The sequence below is a fragment of the Propithecus coquereli genome, unplaced genomic scaffold (assembly GCF_000956105.1).
Source record: "Propithecus coquereli isolate 6110/MARCELLA unplaced genomic scaffold, Pcoq_1.0 Scaffold7, whole genome shotgun sequence".
Lineage (NCBI taxonomy): Eukaryota > Metazoa > Chordata > Mammalia > Primates > Indriidae > Propithecus > Propithecus coquereli.
The window spans coordinates 9364137-9385365 of record NW_012153062.1 but is presented as its reverse complement, the minus strand read 5'-3'; the positions used below and the strand labels follow the sequence as shown (position 1 = coordinate 9385365).

Here is a 21229-nt window from a genome sequence, read left to right as displayed (position 1 = left end):
GCCACGACTAGAATCCAGATCTTATTAATCCCAGTTTATGCCCTTTTCACTAACAGCAATAAAGATGATTATTAATAATTGCTATCATCAATACTGAGAAGGCAAACCAGGCTTTCTTATTGTTGTTGTTTTTTCCTAGAGAGACAAAAAACATGAGTGAATTCAGGAAATTAAGAAATAAATTCCAAAAAGGCTCACAAATGTTCTGTATGTCAGCGTGGGCTTTAATGGCGAGAGCATCTGGGAATGGCTACAGTATTTTCTAAACATACAAAGCACCATCCATGATAGTTTTGCAAACGAATCATGTTTACGTGAGTAACAAGAGCATCTTCAATTTCACTACTCAGATAAGGTTTCTTGGGCCATTGCTTTTCATGCCTCAGACAGAGAGCAGCTTCTTGGTCAAAAGAAAGAAAGAATTTCTTGGTCTTAAAATTAGGTGCTTTGTCAGGGCTGATGCCACTGAAATTTGAAGCAATTCAGTGTTAAGCTGTAATTTGAGAAGTTCTATCGTACATTGTATGTGCGTAATAAGATATGGCATTAGGAAACAACTGAAGATTTTTCAGTCCTGGGAAAAATGAGTTACCTTCTTTAGGAGGTATTTATAATGTATTTTTTAATAAATAAGAAAGTTCTAAACTGTTTAAGACTACTTCATTGTTTTTCAAATAATTCACTCCATGGATAGAATCAATCAGTTGTCAATTTAATTAATGAGTTAATACATGCAAAGTTCTTAGAACAGTGGCTGTAGGTGCTTAATAAATAACAGCAAGCAACTATTACTTAGTAATGTAGTTATAGCAGTGATATTTAAGTGAAAAAAGTCACTCCTGAGAATGTCAAACTGATTTTTTACTTTAAACTTGTACTACATATGTACATAGGAAAAAACAACTTTTTTCTCCCTACTATTCACACCAACACTTCAGCTAGTGGGTTTTTCCTTACAATTATTCAATTTTCCAGCAGACACCAACTGGGCATCCTATAATTTAACTCAATTCTGACACTATCTACCTGAAGATAGCATTGACCCCTTAGGTTAAGGGCTCATTCCCATAGGACCGCTCCCCCACCCCCCAACTTCAGACACCACCCAGGTGGGTCCCAGGTTACCGACTATTTCTGTCTGATTTGGCTATAAATTAGAGGTCCCCATGACCCCACCCCACCAAGTCCAAATCATTTGCTAGAAAAGCTCAGGAAAATAGTTTATTTTCTAGATTACTGGTTTAGTACAAAGGACATATTAAAGAATACAAATGAAGAGCCAGATGAAGAGATGCATAGGGCAAGATCCAGAAGAGTCCTGAGTATAGAAGCTTCTGTCCTCGCGGAGTTTTAGGGTATGCCACCCTCACAGCAAGTGGTTGTGTTCTTGTTCAGCAACCTAGAAACTCTCTGAACTCCATCCTTTCAAGCTTCTATGGAGGAGCCATTACACAGGCATGACGCATTGAATCATTAGCACTGGTAATTAAGTCAGTCTTCAGTCCCTCACTCCTTTCTCCCCTCCCCTAAGGTCAGGGATAGGGCTGAAAGTTAAAACTCTCTAATCACATGATCAGTTTCTGTGGCAACCAGCCCCCATCCTGTGGTTGGCTAGGAGCTTTCCAAACATTACGTCATTAACCTAAACCCAGCCATGGTTCAAAGGGGTGTCTTATGAGTAATTAAAGCCACTTCTTTCACCTTTATAGCTCTGGAACTGAAATCCAAATATTATAACAAAAGATGTTCCTATAGGTCTAATCACTTAGAAAATTACAAGAGTTTTAAGAGCTGTGAGCCAAGAACCATAGATGAAGACCAAAAAATACATATTTTTATCATATCACAGTATAACAATATTTCTCATGTGAAAGTTACTTATCTATCATTGGCCCATCTGAACAATAATTCTAAAAATAAGACCTCTGCCTGGTATATGTCACATTGCCTTAACTCAGCCACAGACACTTTATGATCTTTAGTTAAGACATTTAGTTTCAGTCATAAAGTGCTTTTCAGTTAAAGAGTAAATTGTAAAACCACCCCATGAAGGCACATTTGGGAAATAAATATGCTATTAGAAAAAGCACAAATGAATGCAATTTCAAAAACTACTAAAAAAGTACATTGTTAACCTTACTTAATATACTTGATGATTCAACTTAAAAATAAATTTCCTTTCCCATAGGATTAAGTAGTGGTTAAGCATGAAAACTCCGAAATTAAGACTTGCCTGGGTCCAAATCCCAACTCTTCCACTCATTGGTCATGTGACCTTTGGCTAGCTGCTTGATTATAATGGGCCTCAGTTTTCTCCTCTGTCAGTAAGAGAAAATATTCTGCCTCTATAATGGATAGCTATGGCGATTAAATGAGACGATGCATACAAAGCTAGCACAAGTTGAACATCCCAAATCCAAAATGTTTCAAAATCTGAAATTTTTTGAGCAGTGACATGACACTTAAAGGAAATTCTCATTAGAGCATTCTAGGTTTTGGATTTTTGGATTTGGAATGCTCAGCTGGTAAAGTAAGTATAGTGCAAATATTCCAAAATCCAAAATCCAAATATTTCTCGTTCCAAGCATTTTGGATAACAGATATTCAACCTGTACCTCATAAATGCTTATCAATTATTTCCAAAGAAAATTTCACAAGTTAGTGGGAACAAGCAATTCTGTCTTGGGAGAGTAAAATATATAAAACTGATTTTTAGAAGAATTTTATCTAAGGTTTTATAGTAAACTATTTTTAGGTCCTTGGAACTGTGGGGGCAGAAAGGGGATGATCCCTTTCCTCCCTATCACAAGGGTCATGGCTGATATCCCATAAAAAAGGCAGAGTAACAAGAGAAAAGTCTAACAAATTCATTTGATCATAGTTTTATGTGACACAGGAGCCTTCCAGGGAAAACTATCCATTTTGATACTTAGGTTCAATAAAGTATGGACAGCTATGTAGAAATGCGATTGGACAAAAAGGGTGAGATTTAATGCTAATAGACTGAGTGGGGAAACTAGGCAAGACCCGTCTGCTCAGATTTTTCTTGGCCTCTCAATGCAACATTCCTTCCTCCTGGGTATGGGGTAGGACCTCTCTGGAATGAAGGTCTTAATTTTTTTATGGCCACCTGTTGCATAGCAAGGTGGAGGGAGGGGCAGGGGGAAAGGAAAAGATTAAAGTAGTATATTTAGGCTTTATGGCTGGCTTTGGGCAAAAGGGGTTCTGGTTTCTATGACTCACCTTGGGGAAGAGGAGATTCTAGTTTCTATAGCTTGCCTTGGGTGAGGATGATGGGTGAGAGACAGGAGGCAGGAGGAGGCCAGAGGGAGACTTTGCTTCTGAGGCTGCTTCTTAGGCCTTCACTTGGCGGTATATCATTTCCTGGGCCCCAACAGCACCACCATCTCCTCTGGTACAAATTTAACTTCCATTTTAGGGTCAACACCACATTTGACCACGTTACTTCTCAGGCAACTTCCTGCTCAAAGGACATTTTCTAGGGAAGGTTTTATTCTTCCTGTCTTAGCATTTTTAATGTCATAGAGTCAAGGACTTTCAAAACTGTTGCTAAAGGTGCATTTATCTTGCAGATATTAATTCAGAAAGTGCTAATGGTTGCAACAGTGTAATCAGCTGAAACTTAACAATGTTTTTTGTTAGTTCAGTTCCTCCCCACAAAGCTCAGAAACCGTCTGCTGAGCAGATGTGCACAGGGTGGATAGAGAATGCAGGGTAAAATCCTGCTGGTGGTTTGGGTTTAGAATTTAGATTTTACTTTCACTATTACCAGGCAGGATCAACTGATATCAAATATAAAACAAAACAAGAGTAGCAGGTTACTCTTAAAGAACAATCCCAGCATTGACAAATCAAGCAGATATATACATAATGTATAATTTTAGAATAAATTCTTTATGAGCTAAAGGGTTCAAGTTTTAGAGCCTGTAGTATAATATGAGTTACGCTGAAAGTCAGAATGAGTACAAGAAACTGAAAGATTTTAAAGCTTATTCTTTCAACATTTAATACCAGGTCCTGTGCTAGGTGTTGATGACGGACATAGAGATGAGTAAAGATATAGTCCCTGCCCTGGAGAGGTTCCCAGGCTCAGAAGCAAAGCAGGCATGTAAAGAGATAAATGCGAGCACACCATGCCTAAGTGCTGAATAGATAGATATTCAATCTAAGTACTGTGGGAGCACAAGGAAGGGAAAATTACACTTGCCTGGAACCTGCAACAGCTTCACAGAGAAGGTGACTTTTGAATTACGCCTTTAAGGAATGATACAACCCAGCCTGAGTTTTCTTGTGCCTAACAACAAAACAGCAATGTAACATAATTACCGTTTCCATACAACCTACTAGAGGGGTTACAGAAGTCTAAGTCTTACCACAACCTTAAAAAGTAGCTATGTTCCGACATGTGAGAAAAGCAAAGTTCAAAGATTGAGAAACTAAGAGTCACATAGCTAACTAGTGAAGCAGGATGTGAATCTAGACCGGTGTGGTTCCAAATTCCTTACCACAGCCCTGCACTGCCCAGAAATATCTATTTCTGCTCCCTACTGCCAACCTGTATGTGGTTAACTTGTAACTATGTGGAGTCCCAGTATGGGGACTCACTCTGGAAGCCCATCTAGAGTGTCAAACTTTGGCCTAAAGAATTAGGTATAAAGTGGGCTGGGCGCGGTGGCTCACACCTGTAATCCTAGCTCTTTGGGGGGCCAGGCAGGAGGATTGTTTGAGCTCAGGAGTTCGAGACCAGCCTGAGCAAGAGCGAGACCCCGTCTCTACTAAAATTAGAAAGAAATTAATTGGACAACTAAAAATATATAGAAAAAATTAGCCGGGCATGGTGGCGCATGCCTGTAGTCCCAGCTACTCGGGAGGCTGAGGCAGGAGGATGGCTTGAGCCCAGGAGTTTGAGGTTGCTGTGAGCTGGGATGACGCCATGGCACTCTAGCCTGGGCAACACAGTGAGACTCTGTCTCAAAAAAAAAAAAAAAAGAATTAGGTATAAAGTGAAAGGTCAAGATGGAGACTGTATACGTATACCAGTTCACCTAGCTCACAGTGCCCTCTCCTTTCTTCGAACTTCAACCACATTTAGTTCAAAGTGGTTTATTCTGGTTCGTGTGTACACCAAATCCCCACTCCCATGAACTGTGAACACTCACCTTGATGTCAGGGAATAAGCATTATACCTTCTTGGAGATCTTCAGGGCCCAGCATTAACACAAGTGATTTTGACTGATAATTCACCCAGTGCTTTACAGAGTGTGGATGTTGATTTCCGTTAGGTTGACTGAGGTGAGATAACTTAGAATTAAGGTTTAAATACCATATAAAATAAGAAAAAAAGTGAACTAAGCAGTATAGCATAGTAGTTTTTAGACTAGTAACTCTCAAACTTTAATGTGCATATGAATCACTTGCCTACACATGTAGAACTGTCCAGTTCACCCTATTAGAAGGCAGGCATGGTACTACAATAAAGCAACTCAGGGGGAGACTCGACTTGCAGGGGATACCTGTACCATGTTTCCAAACCTTGTTGCTGCTCCTGGCTCTTCTGCTTTCAGGGCAATGAAGAACAGTAAGGACAATAGTAGCTGTCATTTATCGAGTACTTATAAAGTGCTTAGCACTGCTCTGGTGCTTCAAGCATGTTTTCTGATTCTCACAGCATCTTGCAGTACTATACCTGTACGTATTGGTGATGGGAGGATAACAAAATGGAGCAGTAACTTCCCCAAATTTAAACAGATAAGCAAGGATTTAATCCTGGTTCACCTGAGTCCAAAGTCTAGGGTTCAATGGTTCCTTGACAGAGATGCCTAAACTTGTGGTCAGGATGCCAATGGTACGAGGAGGAAGGAAGGCAGAAGTGCACTCAGAAAGCTCTTGCAGAATAAGGCCCTCCACAGGAGGTTTGTGCTTTTAGTACTTGCCTCAATGAGTGTTTAAGTCCAGGTAAAGTATTTAAGAGCTGAAGGTACCTCAGAGTATTTCTGCATCTACCTGGTGGCTTACAAGGGATTTGAACTTTTTAGCACATTGCTAAAGTTAGGCTTTGCCTTTTTCCCAGAGACTCTCTAGGAATTTTTCCACCTGCTGTCTAGGAGGAAAGCCCCAACATAAATTTTTGTCTTGATCTAAGTTAATGAAGCCTGCTGTTAGGGTCATCTCCTAAGGCCCAAGAAGGTTTAAGGTTGTCTTCTGGGAAGGACACCCAACACCACCACTGGAATTAGAAAAAGTGTAGTATTTTGCCGGGTGAGCAGGGGGAAAGCAGTTAAAAGCCAAAGAGAACTACTTTTGGACAAATTTTCTTTTCATTTTGGCTTAGAGTAGAAACAGGGTGAAAGGAGGTGACTGCTTTCTGGAAGCTTGCTGTGTAAGAACAGACCCACTGACGAATGACTGCTAACTAGTTGTCTATCAATAATTCACATACATATATCTGTCTTTTCCAGACTCCAAGACCGAGCAATAGTTTAACTTTTGATGCTCTTAGAATAGCTAGCACTGATTAGGCATTCCTAGGAGACACCATGTTACTGAGTAATCTTGTCTGTACATTTTTTCACTGGGCAGATTTTCCATACAGAGAGTTGCCAGCTTTCAAGAATTCAGAGTTTGCTTTTTCATCCTGAAATTGGGTGGAGGAATGGGGAGAAGAAAAGCATGGTTCAGATCAATCAATGAGGGAAAACCCTTGCCCCATACTCTTTAAACAACAGGTAGTTTTGCCATGCACTGCCAACTCCTTTACACACTTCAGGAAATTGCAGGCGGAGCATTCAAACCGAGTCTCTCTGCAACCTTGCTTAGCACGTCTGGCAGTGTCGGGCAGTGGGGATTCCTGCCAGAGAGGAGACTTGGTTGTCAAGGGGTGCAAGATCTTCATGATCCAGGGATATTGGGTTTCATCCTTTTCCTTCTCCATCTTCCTCCGTCAACGCATCCCACCCTCCCCTCCCCACCCTTCTGTCCTTATGAGGCCCTTCGGTTCCCATGTGGAGGGGTTATCTTCATTCTGACCCCGGCCTTTGGAGGAGTTCCCCAAACGGCTATTTTTAGCGGTGGCTGCCGCCTTCTAACTTACCCAGGGGAGGAGCCGCGGTAGCCGAGCAGGCGCCGCGCGCACAGAAGCCTCGGGTTTTCCGCGCTTTGTTAGGGATGAGGGTGGAGGCGGTATCAGACGCAGCCGATTCCCCCCGCAGAGCCCTCCAGGTGGGCGTCTCAGAGGTGGGAGTGGCCCTGTCGCGAAGCGGAGGAAGGATTTCTTTCCTCGTCCTGAAGAAAGCCTTTGGCGGCCGGCTGCAGCCCTCGCTGGCGGGTCCCGGGCGCGGGGTAGTCTCTGCAGGGGAAGAAGTTCCCGGACACCGCGGCCTGCGTCACAGCGGGGCTGGCACCGCGGAGTCGGCTCGGCGGGCGGTGGCGGCGACCCCGGGGCCGGGCGCTGGGCGGCGCTGGCTGCCGCTGGCCGGGCTGCGCGCGGGGCGGCGCTGGAGGCGGCTCCGTACGCGGCCGGGGAGGCGGAGGGGAGGAGGGCTGCGGGGCTGGGGCGTTAGCTGCGTCCCGGCTGGGAGCCCGCGAAGAGGACAAGGAGGAAGGCGCCTCTGTGGCCGCGGCCGCAGTGCTCCGGGCGCGACGAGCAATGAGTAGCCGCCCCGCGGGCGACCCCGCCGTCGCTGGCCGCTGCTGAGCGCGACCCAGAGACAGCTCGCCGCTCCCCAGCACCCTCCCCAGCCGGCACCCTCGCGCCCAGAGGTAAGGACTGGGACCCGCGCAAGGATGGAGAGGGGCAGCCCGCAGAGGGCCACCCGGCTCGGTCCGCTAGGCGCGCCGGAGCCAGGACTCGCCCCGCCTCGCTCGCGTCCCTGCCTCCTCCCCGCTCTCCGACCGGCAGAATGTGGTCGCCTGCCCAGCGTGTGGTGCCTGGAACCATCCGCTTCTACGGCTCAGGGACCCGCCAAGCCCTACCCCACCCATCCCACGCCAGCCCGGGCGTCCGCGCGAGGGACCCCAGCCTGGCGCCAAGCGCCGCGCTCCCGGCAGGTTCTGCGGGCGGGCGGGGGCGGGCGGGCACGCGAGGAGAAAACGCGGTCGCGGCCGGGGGCGATCGTCGCGATCGTCGTCCTTTCCTGCCTAAAAAATCCTCGAGACCCCGGGGCCTGCCCTTTCCAGTCTGTTCCCCCCGTGCCACCTCCGAACCCCTGAAGTTGGCAGTTGGAGGAGGGAAAGGAATTTGAAGGTCTCTGAAAGAAGCGAGAGAGCACAGTGTGCTCACCTGCTGGACAGAGGGGAAAGAGGGGTTTAGCCGGATCGGGCGGGCCCCAGAAGCCAGGTGTCTAGGCCAGCGGTTGAGGCCGGGACCGCTGCCTTCATGCCAAACCCGAGGCTCCCTCATCTTTCTCTTTCCAGCTGGTTCTCAGCAACCAGGTGGTTAGGGACGGAGTTAGCCACTCAGGAACCTTAGGATGTGCTCTGTAGACGCCAATGCCTTTCTTTTCTACCTCAGCCAATTATCCCCTCTCCCCACCCCCAACCCCACGCTTGCCGGTACACAGCGGGTTCCAAACTGTCTCCAAAACCTCGCACCGTCCCTAGCTTTGCAATAGCCACCTAGCCCGCATTCTAATGCGGATGTTTCAGAGTGTTAGGGCCAAACTTCTCTTGGTTTCAAATTCCTTACGCATTTAAACTCCCAGCAAACCAGCTAGGAAACATTTTTAGGAGGTTCCCATTCTCCTTAAAGTAAAAAATAAGAACGAATCAATCTTTGTGGGAGTGCCGGCGCTTGGCCGAGGGAGGCTTGAATTACCCTATTTAACGCCTTTGGGGAGAGGAATAGGTAGAGGAAATCGCAGTCCTATTTTAGTCACACAGTTCTTTCGAGACCGCGGTAGTGCGAAAAATGTAGCCTTAACCAACGGTGACATTTTCGGACAGGTATGTAGTGGTTTCCCAAAGCATGGATGAGGCATCAGCGTGGACAGATCATTACGATGCCATCCAGATGAGGGAGGAGTAAAAGTGATGGTGATCCTCTCTGGGCACAGCACTGCAAAATCGCCAGAGCCAGTCCATTTTATACATGTATAGATCCTCCTTACTTTTTAAATAATTTTTGGAAAACTTGGAAACCCAAAGCATAATCTGAACTTCACAAAACTTGCTCAGGTTCATAAACAATGTGTTGGATGTGTGGACAAAGAAAACAGATTAGATTTATACAACTGTATTCTATTTTGAATTTCTTGTGACTTGCTTGTGAAGGCAGGGGTGTAACCCTGGTTTGCTATACTTTGGAGTGATTAACTTAAATTCCATTTTGGAGTCTGTTTATTTCCTTCGAGGAAGATGTAGGGACAGTTTTGCAAAGGTGGATATTTTCCATGATTCACATAATAGATTGATCACAGACAGGGCCCACCGACCCAATGACTGAATCAGATAGCAAGTATATTTAACAATTTTCGTGTTAAAAAAATTATCAGAGCCTTTGTTAAAAATACTAATCTCTTATTTCTCAGATTGACTAAGCACTTAATGAAATGTGTTTTTAAAAAGGAATGCTTTTATGAAAAATATGCATTAGGAACTATAAGAGAAATGAATGAAAATTTTTCAATTATATGAAGTTTATCTTTTAAACACAATACAAAGTTAGAAATACTTTTAACTCCTAAGGTGTTCAAGTCTTACCAAATTGTTATGATTTTTTAATAGTCTGTAGTAATTTTGTTATAGTCATAATAGAGCCCAAGTGTGAAAAGAAATGAAGTAGAACTATACTTATTTGCGAATACTTGTGTTAATGATTTAATGTGGTTCATTACTATAATATAGTCTAGGTGTGGTAGGTGATTAATACACATTATCTCAGATTCTTACAACAAATACCTAAGGTAGATGATACTGTCCACATTTACAGAAGAAAGAAAGTCAGAGTTTGTGACTTGCCAAAGACCATACAGCTAAGTGAATGCCTGAATAAGGCCAAGCCTCTTTAGTCTTAGTGATATACTTTTTTCTGTTATCCAAGACTGCTGTGCTTTTTTCCTACATAAATTTATTGTTAACTTACCATAATGACTCTATGGGGATACAGAGGTTGTGAAATCACCTGTCCAAGGTCTTTCATGTAGTTAGTATATACAATTTGAATTTTGAATCAAGGCCGTCTGTTTCCAAAACCTATGTTCTTGCCACTGATTATATTAAATGACTGATTCAGAGCTCAATCTTAATGGACAATTCACTCCTGCCCACCAATTTTTCTCATCTACATGTAGATGATGGTTTCATGGGCTGCAACATACTCCCAAGATTTTATACTCCATTTCTGGTTCACTCATGAAAGCATATTACATCTAATGAGGTTACATTGATATGGAGGTATCCTTGAATCCACTTAATTTCTTTCGAAATATAAATCATTCTAATTTGGCATGGAGTAAAGAGCATGGCCTCAAGATAGGAAAAGCTGATATCAAATTCTGACTCAACTGCCCAGCAGGAGTGCAAATGAGCTCACATTATTCAACTTCTCTGAACTCTAGTTTCTTCATGTGCGATGAGGTTAATAAAGCTGATCTAGCTGGATCATTGTGCAGATTAAATGTAACAATGCATGTAAAGGACAGCTCCTGTCACCTACTGGTTGCACCAGTATAAACACCAGTATATCCTAGCACTAATTCAAATTTCTGCTGTATTTCTTTACATAACTTTGCATGCATGTAACAATTAGTCACTGCTATCAATGATTCACTCTTCACACAGCTATACAGAGGTCTAATCTGGTTTTTAGTACCTTTAACTTTTGAGCTGCATCATTTTTTTGTAGTTTGAAGTTAGAAACATGCACTCACCTTTTGTAGTTTTTCCTTTACTCTGCATTTTTGAGAACTTTACTAGCAATATTTCAACGGATTGGAATTTGTATTTTTTGGCAAGCACACTTTCCTATTTTCTGCCTCTCCTGATCTCTTATCCTTGCTTATCATACAGGGTATCTAGACAATGCTAGTACTTCCATACCACATACCTCTCTTGACCAAGCCTCTACCAGCTGAAATTCTGCATGTCCTTCAAGGCCCAGCATAAAAGCCACCTCCTTCCTGAGCCTGTATGCCTCCCTCTAAATCTGTTGTCAGCTCACTTATATATTCAAACATGTGCCCCTAATGCTTTTTAAAAATTTTAAAAAACTTTTAGTTATTTTCCCAGGTAATATACTATGAAAGACTATAAACTCTTTGAAGTCAGGGATAATTTTTTAAGTTTATTTATAGTCTTTGCTTGAGATAACACGTGAATGGTTTCTATTTCCTGAATGAAAGACACAGATATTCTAAGAACCTTACAATAATTAGGAAGGACACCCAAATTATTTTTCTCTATTACATGATTGTTGATGGCAATAACTTCCTTGTTATCTTGAAACTTGTTCATCCCAGCCTTCTCCACTAAATATAACTAGTGATTATATTTACTAGAAGGCCATCATTCTTAAATAAAGCCTGGGCCATTAGATGCTATGTTAGATAGCTGTGTTTCATTAATAAATTGCTCCCGTGGTGATATGATAACCTCATTAGGTTGCAAATATATTGAGCACATCAACAGTATTTGAGTAGTTTGGTAGTTGAGATAGGGTAATGGCCCAGATGGATTTTTGTAATTAAGAATAGGATTTACCTGAGAGAAAGGAACACCTGCCTCAGAGAGAAGGTTGAGATAATGAGCAAGGAGGATTTCAGACCGCTTGGAAACAGGACTAATCATGGCTCAGTGCAGAGGTTACAGCCAAAAGTGACCTTCATGAGAAAATTAGCACAGGCAAAAGACCCAGAGAGTCTCACCACAAATATAAAGGGTAGAAAAATTAAAAGGAAGAGGTAAAAGAAATTAAGTATGCCTATAATGCTGTATGACTGAGGCCTGCTAGATATTGATCATTCCTGGACTATGAAAATAGGAAAGAGACTATGGGGTCAAGAGAGGCAAGAGAGGAGAGAAACTGGTGTAGCCTTGGACATCTAGCACGTGAATATACTCCCACTTGCCCTGGGGCCAGCACAGAAGGTAAGAGAGTAATCACAGAGCTTTGTTTAAAGCAGATAATTGGCAGGAATATATTGAAAACTTCCCAGTCATTACAAAGTTGAGAATGATTAAGCTCTTTTCCAATATGGGGCATTAAACAACAACAACAGAAAACCTGGACTATCTACTTACAAGTGTAACACTGTCACAAGTTTTGGTAGTGAATTTAGGATCATTTTCTGGTGTTAAGTGGGTGTCCTTGTAGAACATGGCTCTATAGTCTATGGTATATCTAACCAAATGGCAGTTGATGGAGGAATGGTAATATGGGTTCAGAAAATAAGTAGAGTTCAGAAAAGAAAATGAAGAATTGGCAAAATTAAAAAATCAATTTTAAGAAATGTTTTAAAGCTTAGGGAAGTAACTGAAAATGTTCCAGATAATTGAAGTATTTTGAATCAGGGAATCCAGGAGAGCTATATGTTCTTTAAGCAGCAGTCCCCAACCTTTTTGGCACCAGGGATCAGTTTCATGGAAGACAGTTGTTCCATGGATGGGGGCTGGGGAGGGATGGTTTCAGACAAATTCTCATAAGGAGTGCGCCACCTATATCCCTCGCATGCGGTTTACAATAGGGTTCATACTCCTATGAGAATCTAACGCCACTGCTGATCTGACAGGAGGTGGAGCTCAGGCAGAGATGCAAGGGATGGGAGTGGCTGTAAATACAGATAAAGCTTCCCTTGCTCACCTGCCACTCACCTCCTACTGTGTGGCCCAGTTCCTAACAGGCCACAGACCAGTACCAGTCTGAGGCCCAGGGATTGGGGACCGCAACTTTAAATAACCTTTCAAAGGACTCAGAAATGTAAAAGTTATTCCCATACCAGAAAAGGTTGTAAAGGTAGAGCAAGAAGGAAAGTTGGTTTGTCTAAACCAAAAAACTATCCAACAGCTTGAAAAATACAAGGGAGAACGCAATGAAACTCATAAAAATGCTTTTCAACCATTTTTTCATTATCACTCTCAGCCTGTTAGACTTTTTAAAATAAATTGTAATGCCACAGATGCACTGTTCATCTATTTATGTACTGTGACCCTTTGGTGGATCACAAACCATTATTTAAGATTTTTTTTACCCACCTTCCCTCCCCCAACCCATTTTTGCCAGGGGCAAGATTGTCCTCACTGAGAACACATGGTGTAACATGATTCTATATTATATTTGAAAATCACAAAAGAGCTACATAAAACTTAAAGACGTGAAGAATAATCAATACATCAGTATAGTTTGTATGACTGTAGATGATATCTTAATTTACAAATCCTCTGGAATTAAATTACTTTTATTTTGCCTCTATTTTTAAAAAGCATAATTTTTTGGCTCCTAAATAGAAATTTACATGTAAAAAATGTAAGACTCCTAGTCCCAATTTTAATTGGCAAAATTATTAAATTCATAAAATTACCTCCCAAAGCCCCCTTTACCTACATTCTTCCCCCCGCAAATTTCGAATGTTCAACATCCTTTATTTATTTCTGTTTCTGTTATTAAATAAATATTTATTTCTGTTTCCATTAATAAATAAATATTTCTATTTATTTATTTCTGCTGAGAATGCTCTGATAATAGCCATTCTTGTGACTGGTCAATTATGTTTGAGTATAAATTAGTTTGTCTCTACTAGAGATTTTGTATTTTAAACTATTTATTTATAATTATGAAACCCTGTGCTCTATATCTGAAAAATTCAGTTCACAACAAGTAGATTTTTGGGGAAGGGAGAACCCGTGAAGTCATTTTGGCTTTTTCATGTTCAGTTCCTTGCTCAGGTTCTGTAAGGAGTGTGACCCTGGGCTTCTGATGTCTTGAACTCCTGGCCTCAAGTGATCCTCCCACCTCGGCCTCCCAAAATGCTGGGATTATAGGCATGAGCCACCACACCTGGCCCTGATGTCTAATCTCAGGAGCTACTAGAGCTAGAGGAGCTTGTCTTCCTTATGTATTCGCTGCTTTCAGCATCTGGAGCCTGTCGTGCCCTGACATGCTCCCTTCCGCCAAAACAACTCATCCTTCATCTCCTCCATCTTTTATCTTAACCACATTGTTCTTTTCCCTGTCCTTTTCCCTCGAACCTCCAGAGATATATTTGCTTTCCAACATCTTTTCTCTCTGTTTGATTTGTGGAGCTACACTGAAACCTCCGTGGGGGTGGAGGCCAGGTATCTGTCTCGTTCACTGCTGTATCCACAGCATTTGCAAAGGGCCTGGGACATAGCTGCTCAAGAAATCGTCATGTTATAAGTATTTGATGATATATTTTACAGTAACAGTTCTTACCTACTATTTGGAGTATATCCATTTCCTTTTCTATTATTTTAGATCCTCGTAACAAAATTTAATAGTATAATTAATTAAAAGTCATCCCTTCCTCATAGGAACATTAGGATATGTGTGATTGAAAAATAAGGGGAAAGCATATAAATAATTATAAATTAGGAGCAAGCATATAAAAACATAAGGTTAGGACATAAAAGTAAATCCTAGGTAAAAGTCACTAAGTAAGCTAAAAATATGAAAACTCATAGGTCTGTGAGTTCTCCCTATATTTTAAAAACCTGTCAAAATCAATAAAAATTACTATCTCGTCTTTCTCAAATATCTTCCAAATATCTTGTTTTTTTGTTGTTGTTGTAAATAGAAAAGACATAACCTATAAATCTAACTTCTGGGAAAATACCATAGAAAATTATTTAGTTAATAACACCTCAAATTTTTAAATAACTATAAGAATGGCTTCTTTAGAAAACATTGTCAGGATAATTTGTTATCTCCGTTGACATTAGCAAAGTCCAGACAATGTGCTTATCAGGAAAGTTAGGAAGTACTACGCAGCACACGTAACTTTCTAGCTAACACACAGTTATGTGGATCATTGTAACCAGAAGGTGATTATCAACTGAAGAGGTAGCAACTGGAGGTGTGTCCAGGGTTTGCATCTTAGTTGGGTGTTTCAGCAACTTATCTAAGGATCTGGATGGCATAATAGAAAATATACATCTGATATTTATATAAGTGACCCCATAGTGGAAAGAGTGTCTTAGTGTTGAAGCAAGGATTTGAAATGAGCTTGGCAAAATAAAAGAAATAAAATAAAAATGAAAGGAAATAGTCAAAGCCAAGCAATTAAATTCATTTAAGGAAAGTACAGGTTGGTACCCTGAAGAAAAATAAACAAACAAACCATACAGATGTACTAGAGTTTTGGATTTTTTGGTTATATTTTTAGCTGTATTACCAGTATTTAGAAGAGTATACAACGTGAAGCAAAGGATTAATAAATACTTACTGATTGAAAAAAATGAATGAAATGCAAGATGAAGAAAGACTTTTGCCATTAGGGCAAAAGTAAAATTATTCCTAAGGTGATGGTGACAAGTAACTAGTAAACTGTTAGAAAAAAACTTTTTAGACAAGTAATTTATGAGTTTTATCTCAGTTTTATATATAAAAGGTTTCTGGAAGGTTGTTTCAGAAATTCATTTCTAGGGACATTTGATTAAAAAAAAGAATTAGATATTGTTAGACTAGATAAAAAATGTGGATTCAAGGTCAATAGAATCTTGACTGACAGCTGACAATTAACTGGATGGCTAGGTAGGTGATTTGCAAGAACAAGTCTTTCCCCATTAAAGTTAATCAGAAAATTCCTTAAGCATTTTATCAGGAATATTAATTTCTTCACAAAAGGAGATTGTGAATTCTACTTTGCAAGTAGATTCTATTCCAAATCAGCTTTGAAACATTTACAAAAAAATAGTTGCTCAATTTAGACAATCTTTGCAAATTTATCTTCATCAAGGGAAGGTCTATCCATCTCATTCCATTTTTGTATTAAAGTCATTGAATTTGTTACCTGCTCATTCACTATACATCCACAGTCAAGATTACCAGCAATATTTGTATAAACACTGATAATGCTTTGATTGTTTTCTACATCAGAGAAGTTTTTCAAAGCATAACTAATACTATTTCAGTCTTATCTATTTTATATAGTTTATGGACTGGGCTTCTATATTTTGTATGTTCTGTTTAGCATGTTTTGTTTAAAAAGGTGCAGCATGAAGTGTTTATTAACCCATTTAAACTATCCTGTTATGTGGTCAGTAAGTTCGCTGCCATATGATATTGGACGACCACTAACGTTAAGGAGTTAACTTCTTTGTGGAGGCTTTGTAAAATCCTTAAAGTTATATTTTTTATTGCTTTGTTCACACTAGAAACACTTTTTATAGTACTGCCCTGTCAGCTTGTCTATTCCAAGGCTAGAAGTCAAGAAGTATCTAATTTGTCTTTATCAGATTTTGCCTGTAGGAATTGTAACTGTGGTCCCTATTTTCTCGAGGACTCTCTCTTCTCCCCTACGATTCTTGTCCTGCTGTGAAGTTATATTCTTTATTGTTTGAAAAGTCGAGATTCTCTAGGCCATGGAGTAGGTACCAGACTAGTTTCCAGGGAGGACATTATAGGCATCGCTACCATTTATAAAGTGTATCATTAGCACCTTAATAGTGGGATTGTCATAGCAAGCTAAATCTGTGTCTAAATGTGATACTTTGGGCAAGCATCTTACAAATTAGATTTATTTAATTATATACCGGTAGGAAGGAGGACGTATCCTTAACCTATGCAAATAGCTACATTACCAGGAGAAGCAAAGGTCTCAGTGTGTACAGTAATGACTGTCATTTTGCATAGTTTTGTGGACTAGGCAAATTTATCTTTACCTATGTCACATTTTCTAGAGAATCATAGATTCCATGATGGTGGAGTTATCCATAAATAAATTTTTTATTGCCTTTAGGTATTGTTAGAATAAATAAAGTTTATTTAATTGATCTTTAATAAAAACTAGTTGTGTTTTTCTAAGTTTACCTCTTTAAATTCCAATTATTAAAAGGATTTTTATGTTCTCCTGGGTATTGACTAGTTTATAGTCACAGCTTTTCCTATTATCATTTCATACAGGATGTTTTCCTTCATGGTGAGAGAGTACTGGAGATTTAACAAGTTCCAGAATTCTAAAGAGTATACTTGTGTTGTGTAGTATTCTGAGGAATGTAGTCCCTTACCCCCTAAAAGTGGGTTTCTGACATATATAGTATTATTTGATAATATACCAAACAGATTTGAATTTTTTTTTTTTTTTTTTTTTTTTTTTGAGACAGAGTCTCACTCTGTTGCCAGAGTAGAGTGCTGTGGCGTCAGCCTAGCTCACAGCAACCTCAAACTCCTGGGCTCGAGCAATCCTACTGCCTCAGCCTCCCGAGTAGCAGGGACTACAGACATGCGCCACCATGCCTGGCTAATTTTTCCTGTGTAGATTTTTAGTTGTCCAAATAATTTCTTTCTATTTTTAGTAGAGACGGGGTCTCGCTCTTGCTCAGGCTGGTCTTGAACTCCTGACCTTGAGCGATCCACCCGCCTGGCCTCCCAGAGTGCTAGGGTTACAGGTGTGAGCCACCGCGCCCGGCCCAGATTTGAATTTTGACATAGCTGCAAGCATAACCAATAATCAGACATGTTTAAGTTGGAAGTCTTTTGGTTTTAGAGTTTTTAAAAAAGATACCCTACAAATGCACTGAAATAACCTGTTAAACTAAGGATTAGAGATAATCTAAGAGGAAAAATAGGGGCTTTTTCAAATACCTTTCAAAAGATAAAACATCGATATCAGTGTAGCTTTGTATCAATTAACTCTTGAACACATAACAATTATAAACGCTGAACAAAATACAAAACCCAACTATTTGAAGCCATGGGAGAGCAACCAAGAGCAAGCAGGAACTGGAGGGCAGCTGATCATTGAGACAAGCAGCGCCAGGTGAGATCTGAATTATGGATTTTTTCCTGCAGCTATTACCCAGTCCATAGGGTCCAGAGCTGCTAACTCTCAAACCCAACACTGTAGTCACACTGACTTGAAAAGTCAGAAGGTTCAGTTTGAGCCTTCTACAGTAGCTGGGAAGTGAAGGGAAGGTCCTGGGAAAAAAGGTGTCCCATAAAAGGGAGAGCCCCAAAGTCTGCATATAAACTCTGTCCAGATCTTTGCCTGACTCCAGGAATGCTCATGGGAGGTGAGAGCCTCACTGAGAATGACAGCTGGAAGGCTAGAGCACCTGAGCTGATATTTTAGCTGCTGCCCACCTTAGGGAAGACAGTTTAGAGTTTGAGCATAACCAAGTTAATGGCCTGCTAAAACCAAAATCAGTACTTTTCAGAAGATAACAGACTTCAGAGCTTCCATAACATATGAAATGTCCAGTGTAAAATCAAATTATTAGGCATGAAAATACACAAGAAAATGTAATCCATTATCAAGACAAAGAATAGTCAATAGACATTAACTACGATACTCCAAATGTTAGAATTAGCATATAATTATTTTAAACTTGCTATTATAGTAATATGAAAAGAAATATAGTTAGAATTCCCAGCAAAGACATGAAAACTAAAAAAACAAAATAGAAATTCCTGTATGAAAAATCCACTGAATGAGTTTCACAGCAAATTGGAAATAGCAAAGTAAGGAACAGAGAACTTAAACATATAGCAATAGAAATTATATAATCCAAAGAATAGAGAGAAAAATGATTGAAAAAAATTGAACAGAGCCCCAATGACATGTGGAGCAATATCAAGAGTATGACAGTGTCCTAGAAGGAGAGGAAAAAATAGAGGAAAAAGGAGAGAAAAAATTTGAGAAATAACAGCCATAAATTTCCCAAACTTGGTGAAAAACATAAATTAACCAATCTAAGAAGCATATCATACCACAAATAGGTTAAATACAACAAAACTATCCCTAGATATATCGCCAAAGACTGCTGGAAACTAAAGATAAAGAGAAAACTATAGAAGCCTCCAGAGAAAATAAAAATACATTTTATAACAACAATATGGATAACAACAATATGGATGATGACTGAACTTTTCTTTAAAAAAAGTAGAGGACAAAATGCCATTATAATTGAAATGTTAGAAATGTATCCTCTGTCCCCCATAGAATTAAATTAGAAATCAGTAACAGTAAGATATCTAGAAAAGCCTCAAATATTTTCAAATAAAATATAAAATTTCTATGTAGAAATATCTTATGGGCCAAAGAAAAATTCAAGAAAACTTTAAAGTATTTCAAACTGAGTGATAAAAAATACAGCATTGAGATTAGTGGGAAAAATTATGAGACATAGCTAAAGCAGGGCATAAGTAGGTTGTTAGCTGGCTACATGTGGTTATATAGTGCGTGGTGTGCTTATATTAGAAAAGAAACAGTTAATATCAATGATCTTAATTTCACCACAAGAAGCTATATTAAATTCCTAAAAATGTAGAAGGGAATACTAGATTTAGGAGGAGAATAAATGAAATGGAAAACGGATGAATGATAGAAAAAAAATTAAATAAGCCGAAAGTCCATACTTTAAAAAGAGAAATGAATCTAGCAAAACCTATAAAGCGGTGGGGGGTTTGGGCAAGGGGAGAGAGAGAACCCAAATTACCAGTGTTAGAAGTGAAAGAGGGGTGTCACTACAGACTCTACTGACATTAAAGGATAGCAGGGAAATGTTGTGAAAACTATAAGCCAATACATTTGACAACTTAAATGAAATGGGAAAAATATTCCTTGAAGGGCACAAATTTCAAAGCCTGACAAAAAATTTATTTATAACCAAAAACTTTCCCATAAGGAAAGCGTCAAAGGGGGTTTAATTGCAAGAATGCAAGATTTGGTTTAAAATTCAAAAACCTATCACTATAATTCACCATGTTAAAAAAATCACATGGTTTTCCTCTTTTACTAGCTCAATAAATGCATTCAACATTTTCAACATCTATTCATGCTAAAATTCTCAAAGATTATCTGTAAATCTCATAAAGGTCTTTTACTTTAAAATAACCTATAGCTAACATCATACTTAATGGTGAAGTTTTGAATGCTTTCCCCCTAAGATAAATAATTAAGCAATGACATCTGCTCTCATCAATTCCATTCAGCATTATCCAAGAGGCTAGCCAGTGCAATAAGGATGAAAAAATATTAAAGATTGGAAAGAAAGAAGTAAAACTATCTCTCCTTAGAGGCTTTGTGGTTAGAAATTAAGATTCTATATCCTAAGAAATATACAAAGCAATAAGTAAAAATAAATGCCACACTAATTTTTAATAGACATGCAGATATTTAAAATTTTCCAAAAGGAACACTTACAAGTACATCTGTTGACAATCACTGTGTCAGTCAGCCCTTGGATGTGAATGTGATTTTACTTATCCTAAAAGGGTATCTAATAACAAAATCACATTAATAGTATTTTGCCTATTAATTTTTTTTTTTACTTGACAGCTTTCCCCATAATGTAAGTGCAGTAAAAAGCGCTGCCTAGTGTTGACCAATTTAAGGAGCAAATCAATTAAAACTATTTCCAGCATCCCTTTAACTTGTGAGTGCCACATCCTGGATTATAGGAGAGGGAGCAAACTTTTGGGGCTACCTAGATGTTTTCTAGTGTGTATCAAACATGTTTTGGGTATAAAAGCATCTGCCCCTTCTTTTATTGCTCCAAATTTGGAACATGATCTTAAAGTAAAACAACATTTTAAAATGTTGTCAGATAAGAATACAGATACCAAGGATAAGAGAAATCTATAGTGTTGGCTAGCTTATTAACTAGTAACAACTATATCAGAAAGTATATAAGAAATGTCAGAATTTTAATTTCGCTAGAGGCCAAAAATCCTTATTATTCTGCTTGTTTAAGTGATTGGTGTTTTGAAATACCAAAAAGCAGCACAAAAGCATGAAAGCTAATTGTCCCTTCTATAAGAGAACATTTGGGTCGGGTGAGGAAAAATACTACTTTTGCTATCTGAGTATAATATACAGTAAGTAAATAACTTGACAGACACATATTGAGAAAAGAACATCTCAAAAATAATTTTTCTTTTTGAGGGACCAGTTATCTATTCTACTTAGCTCTTTTAAAAAATAATTTTATCTCTTTATTTATATTGTCTATTTGGTGAGACATTGTTCTCATACTTTATTTCTTTAGGCAAGGTTTCCTTTCGTTCTTTGAACATATTTATAGTAGCTGCTTTCAAATC

General features: G+C 39.5%; 1 protein-coding gene across 1 annotated transcript in view; it reads left to right on the top strand.

Moving 5' to 3' along the window:
* The first annotated feature begins 7541 nt into the window (after positions 1-7541).
* The window catches only part of LRRC8C (leucine rich repeat containing 8 family, member C), an 87653-nt gene continuing 73965 nt past the window's right edge, over positions 7542-21229 (top strand). Inside the window, exon 1 of the mRNA XM_012661154.1 lies at positions 7542-7779. The gene's annotated coding sequence lies outside the window, so the exon portion shown is untranslated. The remainder of the gene's footprint in view (positions 7780-21229) is intronic.